At 39.9% G+C, this 15473-nt stretch overlaps 1 protein-coding gene across 4 annotated transcripts in view; it reads left to right on the top strand.

Moving 5' to 3' along the window:
• The first annotated feature begins 1681 nt into the window (after window positions 1–1681).
• Window positions 1682–15473, top strand: part of ZNF652 (zinc finger protein 652) — a 64938-nt gene continuing 51146 nt past the window's right edge. For 2 of the 4 annotated variants that reach the window (XM_055090691.1, XM_028500055.2), the window contains exon 1: window positions 1682–1838. The gene's annotated coding sequence lies outside the window, so the exon portion shown is untranslated. Of the gene's footprint in view, window positions 1839–1899; window positions 1949–3898; window positions 4553–15473 lie in introns of those variants that run through there. The other 2 variants (XM_028500056.2, XM_024130035.3) reach the window with 2 other exon arrangements.

Here is a 15473-nt window from a genome sequence, read left to right as displayed (position 1 = left end):
TTGGGGAGAAATACCTGCATGTGTCTTCAAAACGTTGAGAGCTCAGCATTAGTGCAAGAACATTTGTTAAGTGTGCTTTTAATAATGGAAGGATAATAAGGAATTCCAATTAAGATAAAATTTGGAGGGACTTCCCTGGTAGCGCAGTGATTAAGAATCCGCCTGCCAATGCAGGAGACACGGGTTCGCTACCTGGTCCGGGAAGATCCCACATGCCGCAGAGAAACTAGGCCCATGCGCTACAACTACTGAGCCTGCGCCCTAGAGCCCACAAGACACAACTACTGAAGCCCGCGAGGCTAGAGCCTGAGCTCTGCAGCAAGAGAAGCCACCGCAATGAGAAGCCCATGCACCGCAACAGAGTAGCCCCTGCTCGCCGCAACTAGAGAAAAGCCCGTGCGCAGCAACGAAGACCCAACACAGACAAAAATGAAAAAATAAATTTATTTTTTTAAAAAAAGATATACTTTGGAAATCATCAAGGAAGTTTGGTTTATGGTGGGAAAGGTCATGCCTTGGTTCTACTCCATCTAAGGCCTTTACCTTGCCGGGTTCATTTCCCCTCTCTGTACTCCAAGCACTTTCAATTATGGACTACTTCTCTTGGCTATGAACTTGGATAAATGCTACCTTGTTAGCTAATAGTACCCTTAATTATATTAATGATTAATAGCTAATTAGTCATAATGCTATAATACTTAAATGGAGGCTTTCTTTCGGCAGCTCCCTGTCTCAAGCGCACGCGCGTGCGCGCACACACACACTCACACACATATCCCCTTCCCTATTTCTGGCCACAGAACAAGCACGGCTCTAAATATGTTCTTCTGACCACCCTGGGTGATCTCTAAATTTCTCGTTTTTATTAGCTGTCCCATTACTCTAGCGAATGACCACTACTGCTTATATTTTGCCTCTTTTATTTCTGTCTTCTGTCACTCACACTGCTCTTCAGTAACAAGGAGGCCAGAGTCAAGTTGTTTGTTTTCTTACCTTATTTCATAAACCAAAAAAGCTCTTTTACTTCTAAATCTCACTCGGGCCTACTTTTCTTCACTTCACCTTTCCCTAATCTTAACCCGCCCCCTACTTCGTGGAATCCCATCCCCGAGAACCCAAAGCTCCCTCCCACTCTACGTTTTGGCTTCCTTTCAGCAGCCACGCCCCCAAACCCAAGGAGAGCGGTGCGCACGCGCACTCCACGCCTTTACCTGGGTGCCCGGGAGTGGGTGGAGTGGGGGAGGCGGGGGTGGAGCGGGAATCGGCAGTTTTGTGGGCGGTGGAGCGCTCACAATGTGGCAGGAGGGAGAAAAGGTGCGCCGGGGCCGGCCCCGAGGGCTGCGCATGCGCGCCGCCGCGCCCAGCGGCCGGGATGCCAGGGGGCGGGCGGAGGGAGGTGTCGGGCTCCCCGTAGGGCGGGGGGGCCGGAGAGGGAAGGGGCCGCGGGCGCGCGCGCGCTCTCGCCGCCGCTCGCCCTCCCTCCCTCCCTCCCTGCCCTCCTCTCCGCACACACAAGCACACACGCACACCCCCTCCCCTGCCTCCCTCCCCGCGCGCCGCCCGCCCCGCCGGCCCCGCTCGCCCTCGCGCGCTCGGAAGGGAGTCGCGAGACGTCGGAGCGGCGGCCACGTAGCGCTGCGGCGGCGGCGGCGGCGGCGGCGGCGGCGGCGGCCGAGGCCGGGACTGCGGAGCGGCCCTGAGGACAGACGTTGGGCAGGGGGGAGGGGCCGGCCCGGCCGGCGGTTGTTACTCGAGCGCCGCGGCTACAGGCCCCCCGCCGCAGGGATGGACCGCCGAGGCGGCGGTCGGGGCGGCGGAGGCGGAGGCGGCCGGCCCGGGTGAGTAGGGGCCCCTGCCCCCAACGCACACGCCACAGTCGCGGCTGCGCCCCTGGCAGCAGCCCTTCCTCTCCGCCGCCCGCTGAGCCGACTGGGGCTCTGGGCGCCGGGTGAGCCCTTCGCCAAGGCAGCTGCGTCCAGTAGGCCGGAGCAGCCCCCATCCGGCGGGGAGGCCCGGGGCGCTGCGCTCTTCTGGCCCCGAGCCTGGGCCGGGGGCGCCCGCTTCTGCACCTTCGCCCCCTCCTTCCCGGACCTGGGCTGGACTCCAGTTTTGCATGGTCCGCTCGCCCCGCGGCCCGAGGGGAGGCTGGTGTTGCACGGGTTAGCGGGCCGAGGGGGAGGTTTGCACCGGTCTTCCTCCGAGCATTCGTCTGCCCTGAAGCTGGTGGCTTGCACCCCCTGCCTCCCCTTCCCTGCGGCTGCGCCCAAACCCCCAACCCCCGGGAGTATTGTGCCGCCTGAGATAAAATGTATCTAGTGTACACCCGCCCAACACTCACCCGGAGGGTAATGCAGACCTTTCTCCACCCCCACCACCTCCTCCCTTCCAATCAGGCTCTGCTTGAGATTCTTAGATGGGAGCCACTAAAGGTAGTGACACCCGCGTTACATCTGCACAGAACATGTTCATTGTCGAGGAATGTCTTCTGTAGAAATGATAAATGCCCCTGCCTCACCCTCGAAGACTGTCTTCACGATTTAAGATCCCATATGCTCTTCTTGAAGAGAGCCAGTCTTTGATCACATCTAGCATATCCCTCCCCCACAAAACACACACACACACACACACTTCCTGATTGCGGAACCGTCCCTGTCATCGCGGATCCATTGTCAGGAATGGCTTGTGCCAATCAAAGGAATGTGCTTTTGCCTTTGGAGAAGGGTGCCTTCCACAACCATGTTCTCAGGATGGTGCTGCGTGAGTCTGTCTTTGATTGTCCCGTGTTCAAGCATCATTATTACAGTGTTTCCCCTATATGCATCTCCCATGGACCCTCAGTAATACCTGAGTGATGCTTTTTTCCCAGTTAATTACATACATATGGTGTGTGGGAATTTCGTTGTATTTTAAATTTCATTTATTTTTGTTGTAATTTTTAACATCTATGGTCAAGGCATAGTAAATATATAGGGTAATATTTTGGGAAGAACATGTATTTTTTCCCAGAGATGGCCAGGTCCATATTGTTCTGGGAATGGCAACTAGCACATGCTTTGTTGACACATGTGTATGCTTAGGGAATGAAGAGCCGCTGTGGCTGGCATGTGAGAGTGTGTGCAGGTGATGTTCCCATGTAGGGCTGATTTGAGAGTGGTGAGCTGTACTGTGATAGGGCTGGCAGGCATCTTGGATGTTTGTATCAGGACTGTGCACATGTATTCAGATAGATACTACCTTTAGTATAATTTTGTTTAAAATGTTCACTGCTGAGTCTTAGGGATTCTGGAAAAGTCTACTTCAGTGGTTCTTAACCTTTCTTTGGAGTCATGGAAGCCTTTAGGACCCTCTTCTCGGTGAAATAGACACAATTTTGTATGCAATTACAGTCATCTTGAGCCTGGTCCTGGGACCTCAGGTTAAGATCTGTATTAGGCAAAAGTGAAAGGAATTTGAGTTTTGTGTTTTGCTTTGTTTTGTTTCTCTCTTGAGGATTGGCATTACTTTGGTCCTGAGCAATAAGCCACAGAGTAGATTAAATATGTATTCTTGTGTTCTGTTGTTTGATTACAGTGAGTTAGGTATTTGTAAGGTATCATTTCCCTGTCTTCCTGTAAAGAGATGTATGTGAGAGTTTCAGAAACAGTTAAAACTGAACTCAAAATAACTTGCCTAAATTTGACCAGTCGATAACGTATGAATATTCCTTGCACTATCTTCTAAATGTAGTAAATTTCAACAACAGTCAGTGGTCTGTTTTGTGATGCCTGTCTGGAATTATTTTGTGTTCTTTGAGGTTGATCCCATCTCTTAAAAGAAGGCCTTATCATTCTCGTAATAGAGCACCTGCTCTGTGAAGATTTTTCAACTTTATTAAATATGATTTCATGTCTTTTTTCAGGGTGATGTTGCCGTCAGAATCATCCATTTTTAAATGTTGTTTTAATGGAAGGATTTTCAATAAACGTGATTGAAGTGGCTTATATTACAGGTTATATATTTTTTTCATGTCATGCCTAAAGTTTTACTGTCAGAAATTATTTACCTATCCTAAACTCAAAGTATTTCAAAGTTGCAAATATGTTGCTTTTCTTTGTCAGTGTAGTATAGTGACAAATCATTAAAATCTCAGGGGACAGTGTGCTTCCTTGATTTAATATTGCAGAACCTCTTCTAACCAGTCACTTACCTAGTTAAACACCCACACACCACAAAGCAGCTGATCATGTAACTCATATGGCTGTGAGAACAGCATTCTCTCTGCCAGATTCAGAGCTTGGAAGCTGGAAAACAATTGCATAGCAGTGAAACACTTACGGAGTAGTGGTGCCAGCAGCTCACTCTCATTAATACAAACAGCTTGCTTTAGTTTTTTCAATGCTCTTTGTCAGACACCCTTCTTCAGACACCCTTCCCTTGGGAGGTTTCAGATCAGCAGCTCCGACTCAAGGGAAACAGCACCTACTTTCTGCAACTGTGGCCTCAAGATCTGATTCGTGACACCCAGAGCTGTTTCCATTTCTGCTCTAAGTATGGGAAGTAATCTTGTAGTGTGGTAAGAAGATACTTTTCAAGTCTGTAGAAAAAAGTTGATTAGTAATGCCGCTGATGTGATTTTGTTTTTGAATGTCTAAAGCCTATCAAAGAAGTAAACTGTAAAAGTGAATTGCTTTAAAAGAATCACCTTTTTCTCAAGAGTTTTAGAAAATTTCACCAAAAATGTGAATACACTCTAGAGTTTCATTTCCCTTGTTCTAAAAAGTCAGTTGATTTTGAATCATAGCCTTTGGAACTAGTTATTCTGAAGGAGGTGACTGAGTTGCCTCGCTGGGAATTCCTGGGTCTTGTGCCATGGTTTTAGGTATGATATTTTTCTCATCTGTTGTCATCATTTCAGACAGTTAGCACTTGAATTTACTTTGATAAAGGAGAGCTGCTGTTGGAGTTAGTGACTTTAGCTGAGGGAGGATCAGGGAGATGGCTCTTTGGAGCCAGGCAGAATGAAGTTTGAATAAAGCGCCTCTGGCTTTATGGCATTAGAGAAGTCACCTTGACCTCTCTAGCCTCAGTTTCCTCATCAGCAGAACAGGATTTGTTATAGGTATTAGAGATAATATATGCAAACTTCTAGAACAGTTCCTGGCACATATGCACATTAAGGACTCAATAAATGGTAGGACACAAGTGATGTGGGAGTGAAACTACAGATCATTTTGGCTTACAGGATTTAGAGGGCTGGTTCTGCGATCTGCATACTTTCATCTGTGCTGATTTGGGATGAAAAAATTGCAAATATTTGACTTGGAGCATACCTAAGACTTGCAGGTGCACTGTGCTTATTGGAACTTTGATTTGTTGCTCTATGGCTGGCTGAACTTCGTGGAGACAATAAAACTTGGCTCCAAATTCTACACTGTTACCCACAGGCTGTGCTTGTTTTAAGCCTTTACAGAGCTTATGCAGTGAAAGGGGTGTTTTTTGGGACATTAACGTAGCTCAATAAGTTCTGTGTCCAGAGTTGAATCACGTGCAAAGCCTTGTGTAAATTTTCATGGTTAATGCAAGCCATAAAGTGCTTGGTAGAATCAGTGAAGACATCAGATGCTTTAGTTAATCTGTTTGTTTATATAGCAGTTACCTTTGATTTTTGAAGACACTTATGAACATTTTTTCTTAAAGAATTCCCATTGCTCTTCTGAGGTTTTTATTCAAAAAGGCAGTTTTATGGTAAAATATGACATCATCTTTTTCCTTTTTTAAATATAGTTTAAGAGACTGGTTACTTTGAAAAGTAGATTCAAGAGCATGTGTACAGTTTTATTCAGTGCATAGAGCTTTTGAAATAGGATTTCTTGGTGCTCGCTTCGGCAGCACATATACTAAAATAGGGTTTCTTGGGTTCTATAGAATTAAATTATTCTGTCATTTTTGCAGAATAGCACTGTGTTAAGTCTATGAACCCACCGAAGTTAGCTAGAGACTTTTCAGTTAAGGTAGACACATCAGTAATGCATTAGGATTTACCTCAAGGCAATCTGCTAAGCCTTATTTTCTTTTATTATTGAGCCACCTAGGGGCTTGCCCATCAGTGGAATCAGTCACTAGTATTGGGTCGCTGATAAAGAGGGATTGGCAAATAATGGTCTTAGACTCTCAGACTTTGCAGAACACTTGAAAAAACTTAACCTCGGCCAGAATGTATAATATTAATAACACCATCATTAATGCTATGTGAGCCCAGACTGACTAAACAAATAAAATTTAGATGATTGAGTTACATATTTTTTTCTCAACTATAATACATTTTGCTAAGTAAAATTTTTCTTGGAAAGGGGTGCTATTTTTTTAATTATTATTTTTTTTCTAGTTTACTCAAGTCAAATGGCTTAGCAGATAGCTAGTTGCTTTTGTCAGTTTCTTGATAGATGAATCAGTGTGTGGTGAGAAGGGTTTGTTGGAAGAGAATAAGAATGGAAATGTTGCAAAGAATGGCTCTTTAGCCTGATTTTTTGGTCTTTACTATGCATGTGGCATCAGAGGGTTGTGACTCTACCTGGATTTCACCAAGATATGCAGTGATGGGTGATGCTAGTGTAGAATATAGTCTTTTACACATTTATACTTTTCAGCTTTGGAATTTTGATTCAGTTTGGGGAATTCAATGGAATATAACTTCTTAATTACACTGCATGAGCTATAAAATGAGTTCTATAACTAGGTCCTTATGAATTGTTTTCACCCTTCTGAATGTATCATTTTAATAGATCTAGAGTAGTATCAGTGGCCTAGAAACATTGAAATACATGGGAAGTGTTTCATTTTTTGAGGGAGTGGCAAGGAGAGTGTTTATGATCTCAACTTTGTGCATAAATATGTATTTTTTTTCCCAGTTCCTCTTAAAACTGTGACCCAGATGCCCAGGGACTTTTCCTGTATTAATATACTAGGAGCTAGAGTTTGAAGTTACCTTGCCTGAAAGATCCTGAGCCCTTCAGTTTTCTTTTTAGCATACCAAGCATACAAAGTCATTTAAATTAACTCCTCAAAAGTTTGGAAAAAACCTAAATGCCCATCAGTAAGAATTGGATAAATAAATTAACATATATTCATGCAATTGAATAAATTTTATGTGGCTACAAAAATGAATGAAGAAACTATATATTACTATGGAAAATCTCTCAGCCGTATGTAAGTGTAATACAGTATGTACTCATTTTGAGTATGGCTTATAAGATGCACCCATATCATTATATGTAAGAATAATTAGTTTATTCTCATATAATATTCCATTGTATGCTTATATTGTAATTTATTTCTCCATTCTACCATTAATGGACATTTGGATTGTTTCTGGTATAGCTGTCATGAGTAATGCTGCTCTATTCACTATATTCTCTCTGTATTTAAAATTTTTGATCCATGCAAGTGTATACTACATAATTTTTTTTAATTTAAAAATTATCTCATTTCAAATGGCTAGTTTCCTCCTGTCAGGTTGTGGTAAAGAAAGTATACACTTCTGCATCCATTCCAACTTGTCGGGGATTTTAACAATAACCAAAGGACAGTTTATTCTGCCTTTCAGTATCTCCTCAACCTTTTCATCACCTCACATGGGAAGTTAGATTTTTTTTCTTAAAAATGACTTGTGTCTCTAAGGTCAGGTGGTGCAGTGAGTACCAAAAAACATGTCCAGAGAAGCCAACTGTTGCAGGGTTGTACTGTTCTAAATCTAGAGCTGATGTTTATTTAATCCCTGTAACACTGTTTCTCGAACTTTTGGACCATGATCCACAGTAAGAAGCAGTATATGCATGCCTACATTATTCACTCACATACATGTCCCCACCCACAATTGAAACAAAAGCTTCATGAAATAGTATTTACCCTTACCATCTGTGAGGCAGTCTGTTATTTTACTCTATTTCATTTGTAAAAATTGGGTTGGGACAGACAGTTTGAAAATCACTGCCCTAAATAGAGCTTAACAAAAAGTATTTTCTTGAAGTAGATGCTAAGCAAATGCTTACTGGATTAAGTGGGGGTGGGGGAGTGATAAAATGAAAAGCTGGGCCTAAAGGTATGAGTTTGAAAGTAGAAAGCTAAGAAATGTGGCATGAAGAAAATCATATTTATGACCTTACTCCATATAGAGGGGTAATTCTTAAAGACCTGAAACTCTGGAAAGGTTAAGATTAGATTCTCATTTTGCCTAGCATTTAAACTGTGTTCTTCTGAGAGGTAGGACACCTACTGTTACTTAATACACACACATACACACACACACACACACACACACACACACACACACACACGAGTACTGGCTACCTGTTTGTTCGTTAAGTTAGGTAGAATTGAGAGGACTAAGAAATATGTACAAACAAATATATACAAATATATACAGTGTAATCTTCTTTAACACAGAGTCTGGTTTAAACAACAATTTATTTGTGTAGAGTGGTTACAGAATAAAAATGCATCAAGGACTCAGTAGTGAATTTTTACTTCTATGTGAAAATCAGACGCTGGGCTTGGACTATATTTCAGAGACAGCTCTATCAGAAAAGCGATCATCAGAACCTGGTTCTCTGGAAGGACAAAACTTAAAAGTTACTTGGTTGGAGTTGTCTTCCATTTCCATACCCAAAGTTATGTATACTGTGAATATGTCTATATTTTTATTTATTTATTTATTTATTTATTTATCTACCCTTTAATTCTCATATAACCCTTTGAGGTAGGTATTATTATCCCCATTTTGCCAACAGGGAAATTAAGACAGAATGAGGCTGTGTAACTTGCCAAGTTGAATGTATTCTTTTCTTGGCATTGAGATTTTATAGGAAAAGACCCATCAAATCATTTTATTTTGCTAATTGAAAAATTAATTTTAAAATTGAATTTAAAAATCCATAAATATTTCTGGTTTTTAGAAGCCAGAGACTATGAGTAAGTAATTTGTTTTAATTTAAAATTTTTTTTTATTTTATGTATTTTTTTTTGGCCATGCCATGCAGCATACAGGATCCTAGTTCCCCGACCAGGGATCGAACCCATGTTCCCTGCAGTGGAAGCGCAGAGTCCTAACCACTGGACCACTAGGGAAGTCCCTGGGGTTTTTGTTGTTTGGGGTATTTTGGATGCATTGGGTCTTCGTTGCTGCGCGCGGGGTTTCTCTAGTTGCAGCGAGTCAGGGCTACTCTTCGTTGTGGTGCACGGGCTTCTCATTGCAGTGACTTCTCTTGTTGCGGAGCACAGGCTCTAAGCATGCCGGCTTCAGTAGTTGAATCACGTGGGCTCAGTAGTTGCAGCACACAGACCCCTAGAGTGCACGGGCTTCAGTAGTTGCAGTGCGTGGAAGGAAGTCCCTATTTTAATTTTTAAATTAATGTACAGTAAAATTAACATTTTGGCATGTGTACAGTTATTTGAGTATCAATACCTGTATAGATTCGTGTAACCACCACCACAATCAGGATACAGAACAAGTCCATCACCCAAAGACTCCTTCTGTAATCCCTTTTCATTCATACTCTCCCCCACCCTCCACTCTGACAACCATTGATCTGTTGTCCATCTCTATAGTTTTGTCTTTTGGAGAATGCTATGTAAGTGGGATCATTCAGTGTGTAACCTTTTGAGACTGGCTTCTTTCACTCAGCATAATGCCTATGAGATTCATCCAAGTTTTTGTGTGGATCAACAGTTTGTTCCCTTTTATCGCCAAGTAATATTCCACTGTGTGGATGTACCACAGGTTGTTTATTCATTAACCAGTTGAAGGACATTTGGATTGTTTCCAGTTTTGGGTGAATGTAAGTTCTCATTTCTCTAGAGTAAGTACCTAGGAGTGGGACTGCTTGATGCTATGGTGTGTGTATGTTTCACTTTATAAGAAACTGCCAAACTGTTTTCCAGAGAGAGTGTGCCCTTTTGCATCTCCACCAGTAACATATGAAAGGCCCATTTGTTCTGCATCTTTGCGACACTTGAAATTGTCAGTATTTTTAATTTTAGCCATCCTAATGGGTATGTAGGAATAATTCATTCTGAGCCTTATGACCAGAATCTGGGTGATAGGCCCGGCTCTGCCATCAACTAGCTGTTGACCTTACAGGAACCATTTAACATTTTAAAGCCTCACCTTTCCTCATCTCTCATATAATGGAGAATATTGAATGTGTTATAAGTTCTCTTGCAGCTCCCCAATTCATTGGTATGGAAAGATAAATCCTTGGCAAGAGGACAGATTTCTGTTGCTTGTGCAAAAAATATCTATTGACTGATCTCAGCTAAGGTACATATTTGTAAATAGAATCTATGTGAAATAACTTGATATTTATAACTATAGTTTAGCTCTAGCTAAGCATAATAATACTGTGACGTGTCATGTCTATAAGCTGAAATTATATAGCTAATGTTGCAGTTAACATTGACAACCTAGAGTCTTTGGCTAATGTCTGATGTTTTTATAGTAGAACTATTTCTCAGCTTTCTAGGTTTATAGTTTACAGTAAGTTTAATAACAAATATTTTGCCATTTTCAGTTGTGAACAGGGGATCACTTTTTAAAAATTACATATTTGGGTACTTAATGTCTTATTTGAGTGTGAACCAAATTGCTTCTGTAGCATTATGAAGAATAGCTTTATTATTTTTCTGAAAAATTGTACAGGCTTATCCAAAATTATTTAAGGATTACAGAAAATGTAAAGAAAAAAATAAAATATCTCCTTCCCCATCTTTACCCCTGTCCTGAGATATCTCTCAATATGAGCATATATATACATGGTTGCATATGCATAGTTTTACGTAGTGAGATTGCATGATTCCATTCCCACATGTTCTTTAGTCTATTTTTTTCATGTGGACATATTTCTGTGTCTGTTAATATAAACCTATGTCATAATTCGGTTATGTAGTATGCCAATGTCTGTGTATATCATTATTTATGTTTCAAATTTTTGTTAAATAGTGTTTTAACGAATGCCCCTTGTGTACACATCTTTGTATACCTGTGGTATTATCTACTAATGAGGAATTCTCGATGGCTGGGTCCAAAAATATGCACACTTCACACTTAGGAAAATAGTGCTAAGCTGTTCTAAGGAAGGTTATTCCATATTCACATAGCATTCTGAGCTATAGTCGGCCATACCAGCTGATGTCAGAAGTCAGTCAGGTTATCTTGGCATTAGCCAGTTTGGAATTTAAGCCATAAAACATACCTATACATGTTTGTAGGTGGATCCTGCTGAAAAAACCCAGCCCGTTTCGTAATTGATCGTCTTTACCAAGTAAACCTGAAAAAGTTTAAAAAATCAAAGTTAAAAAAACAGTTTTTTAGGGAATTCCCTGGTTGTCCAGTGGTTAAGACTCTGAAGGCCCCAGTTCAGTCCTTGGTGGGGGAACTGAAATCCTACAAGCCTAGCGGCACAGCCCGCCCCCCCCCCCCGCCACACGCACACAAAAAAAGTTTAAAAAAACCTCACTTTTGAGAAAAGTGAGTTTTTTGAGAAAAACTAATAAACCAGCTTGCTTTTTTAATTCAAAGAAAATCTTTTAATTAATGTGATTATGTCAATTTGTGTTATCCCAGTAAGTTCTCTTTTTTAAAATAAAAAATTTTAAATTTTGGAATAATTTTAGATTTACAGAAAAGTTACAAAGGGAGTACCTGTATACCACCTCATCCAGTTCTTTTCTTTTTTCTTCCTCAAAATGAACACATATGCATTTATTTCTTGGTTATAAAAAGAAAACCTTGGTTTAAAATCTACACTTAAAAATATTATAATAACAGAGTACAACTAACTGTATATAGAAATATTATAAATTGTGATTGATAATCTTTAATAACTGTGTGGTCTTTTTGTGGTTTATGGAATAATGGTAGAGTTTAAGGTCCAATGCTCTTAAAAGTTTATTTTCCTTTTTTCTATAACTATGCTTCCATTTCCTAATCTATTACTGATACTTAGAGTTTTACCTAACAGCCATTTAAGATAAAATAATTTAGTCTTCCACATTACTCTGAAACCTAAATTGAAAACAAATATTTCTTTAAAAGCAATTGCATATTTCCGTGCTTAGTACTTGCTCCACATATATTATAAAAGTTGAGTGCTTTATATTAGAGAAGTTAATCTGAAATCATTCTTAGCTAAATTCATTGTTCTCTTATAATTGTTAGAACAGGTAAAATAAAATGGTAGGAACATTAAAGTTGGAACATTTTTATTGTATGTTTGGCAAACTATGAAAATTAACATTTGAAAATTACTTCACTGTGTTGACATTTTGTTGTTTAGTTATAATAAAGGTAGAATTATGAAAATATTGCAGATGGTTATATCTTATGAATAAAGTAGAAAACTATATAAACACAAAGCATAAGTATAACATTTGTATAGGATTTTGAGATATTTTTCACATATATTACTCTTTTAAAAAATTTTTTAATTAAATTTTTTATTGAAGTATAGTTGATTTACAATGTCATCTTAGTTCAGGTGTACAGCAAAGTGACTCAGATATATATATATATATATTTTTTTTTTCTTTTTCAGATTCTTTCCCTTATAGGTTATTACAAAATATTGAGTGTAGTTCCCCTCATCTAGTTCTGTTATTGTTTACAGTCTTACATGCACTAAAAAACCAACACTGGTACATTACTATCAATTTAACTCCAAACTTAATTCATATTTCACTAGTTTTTCAACTAACATCATTTTTCTATTTGGAAACATCCTAAATCAATCTTTTAAACTCTATACTTGAATAAGCTTGAATATCTGTTCATAGATTAATTTTAGTCATACAGTGTACCTATGTATATACCATATATAATGTATCTGGATATCTATATTTGTTTAGACAAATTTGTTTTCTTTGACATTATTATCTTTGAAAGTTATCTTTTGATGTTCACAGTCATTCTCTCCAAGGCTATTTTAGGGTAGGTTTGAAGGTCTTTTTCCCCACCCTTCTTGTGTCCATGCAGAAAAATGGTTTATAACATGGATGAGTGTAGCTCTTGCACAGTGATAACCATTTTCAGTCCAGTTACAGGTCCCTGTCTCCAGGAGCACATGGGAAATAGCCACCTCTTGTTTACTAGAAAATTAACTTGTGCCAGATGGTTACACTCTCTGCAGTGTCTGGCTCTGAGAGAATATAAGTATTAAGCAGTTCTTGAAGGAGAAAAAGGTGCTGGTCTTGAGGCAGGATACCATTACAGATGGGGTACTACTTGAGTATCTTTCACTCTGCACTTGCTAATGCAGAAAATCCTTCCTGAGGCAAACCATGACATCCAAACTCTATATTAATTTAAATCATTCTCTGAAACAGTTTATTTTATGGAAGAGGAGGAAGAAATTGACAATATCACATGGATATGGATTTTTAAAAATCACTTTCCTCCCAACTTAAACAGAACTGTTGAGTATTCTTTCCATTAGCTTACATGTCCTTTTAAAAGAAAATAAAAATCCTCCTAAGCATTCTACGAAACAAAAATGGTGGTCAAGAAAAGCTTCATGAAGAAGGTACTTTTGAGCTAGGTCTTGAAAGGTGGCTAAGATGTTATGGTCATATGGATGGCGGCGGGAATGATGTTCTAGGTAGAAGGAAAGAATGACACGGTCAAAGGTTTAGAAGTGGAAAAAGTCAAGGTTCTTTTGAAAAGTAGCATGAGGATGTTAGATGGGAGGGTAGGACTTTGGGAGCCAAGACTGAAAAAGTCAGTTGGGCGCAGATGGTGGAGGGCTTTTGAATGCTTTGCTAAGGAACTGAACTTTATTCCAAGGCTTTAGAAACCAGTAAAGGTTTGTAGCTAGGGAGTGACATGATCCAAATTCTTTAGGAAAATGTAGTTTAAAAAATCTCTGTGTAAGGTGGTTTGAAAGAGGGAGGCAGAAAGACTGTTGTAATCTGTGTATGAGATGATGAGGGCCTGAACTCAGAGGTGATGTTAGCAATTGGAACAGGGAGGACAGGGCAGTTTTTAAAAACAGGACTTGTTGGTTCATTAGATATTGGGGTAAGGTAGAAGGAACAAGCCCAAAATGAATATGAGGTTTGGATCCTCAGTCAGAGATTATAGCTGCTTCATTTGGATCTTCCGCAAACTTGACCATAAAATAAGAACTTAAAATCAATAGCATCCTAGAACTGAGGAAAAGTATGTAGCATCCTTGTTTTAGAAACAATAAAATGGAGCTTAGAACTGAGAATACGTGATATTTGCTGACTCATGATGGAGGGAGAAAACCAGGGAAGGAAGAAGGTAGTTTTTCATTTAATGGTGAGAACGGTGGCTATGGCCTGTGCTTACATCTGACTTTTATACAGTGAAATGCTTACAGCCATTGTACTTACGGTGATAGCAACACCGCAACACTGACTGAATAAGAAGAGACTCCTGGTCACCTCATAGTACAGCAGATTTAGAAAATCATCTAAAATGGTCTTCTGCACACCCACAAGCCTCTCTATATAAACATACATGTACTTTGTTTGGATAATGGTTTCTTAGTTGGACCTGTAAATATGAAGGTGGCAGAATGTACTGTGTAGTGTATCAGCTGGAGAACACATATAAAGCAGCTTTAATGGCAGTTCTTACTAAAATATTGAATATGTACTTAAGCAGTATAGATCTAAAACCTTACCTGTAGCCAGATCTACATAGTAAGTTCCACATGAAGACAGAAGTTTGTGGTTCAGTTTTATTGTCCTGTCACTGAAACATTAAAAGCTAACTTACTATCTGGGATACAGTAATGTCTACTTTCTAAAGGCTGGATTCTGATCTTGACTGAGTGATGACTTACTAGGCAAATTGTTTTACTTCTAACATGTTTAATTTTTCTTTTATACTTTTGATCATTCTGTGTTAGCATATTTGGGATTAAAGTTTTATTAAATCAGAAATATACCATAAGACCTGTATGCAGAAAACTATAAGACCACTGATGAAAGAAATTAAACATGGTACAAACAGATGGAGAGGTACACCATGTTCTTGGATTGAAAGAACAATATTGTGAAAATGACTATACTACCCAAAGCAATCTACAGATTCAATGCACTCCCTATCAAATTACCAATGGCATTTTTTACAGAACTAGAACAAAAAATCTTAAAATTTGTATGGAGACATAAAAGACCCCGAATAGCCAAAGCGGTCTTGAGGGGAAAAAACAGAGCTAGAAGAATCAGACTCCCTGACTTCAGACTATACTACAAAGCTACAGTAATCAAGACAATATGGTACTGGCACAAGAACAGAAATATAGATCAATGGAACAGGATAGAAAGCCCAGAGATAAACCCACGCACCTGTGGTCAACTAATCTATGACAAAGGAGGCAAGGATATACAATGGAGAAAAGACAGTCTCTTCAATAAGTGGTGCTGGGAAAACTGGACAGCTACTTGTAAAAGAATGAAATTAGAACACTCCCTAA

The sequence above is a fragment of the Physeter macrocephalus genome, chromosome 14 (assembly GCF_002837175.3).
Source record: "Physeter macrocephalus isolate SW-GA chromosome 14, ASM283717v5, whole genome shotgun sequence".
NCBI classification, from domain to species: domain Eukaryota; kingdom Metazoa; phylum Chordata; class Mammalia; order Artiodactyla; family Physeteridae; genus Physeter; species Physeter macrocephalus.
Note: the sequence above shows the minus strand (reverse complement) of the source record. Positions and strands in the feature narration are given on the sequence as shown.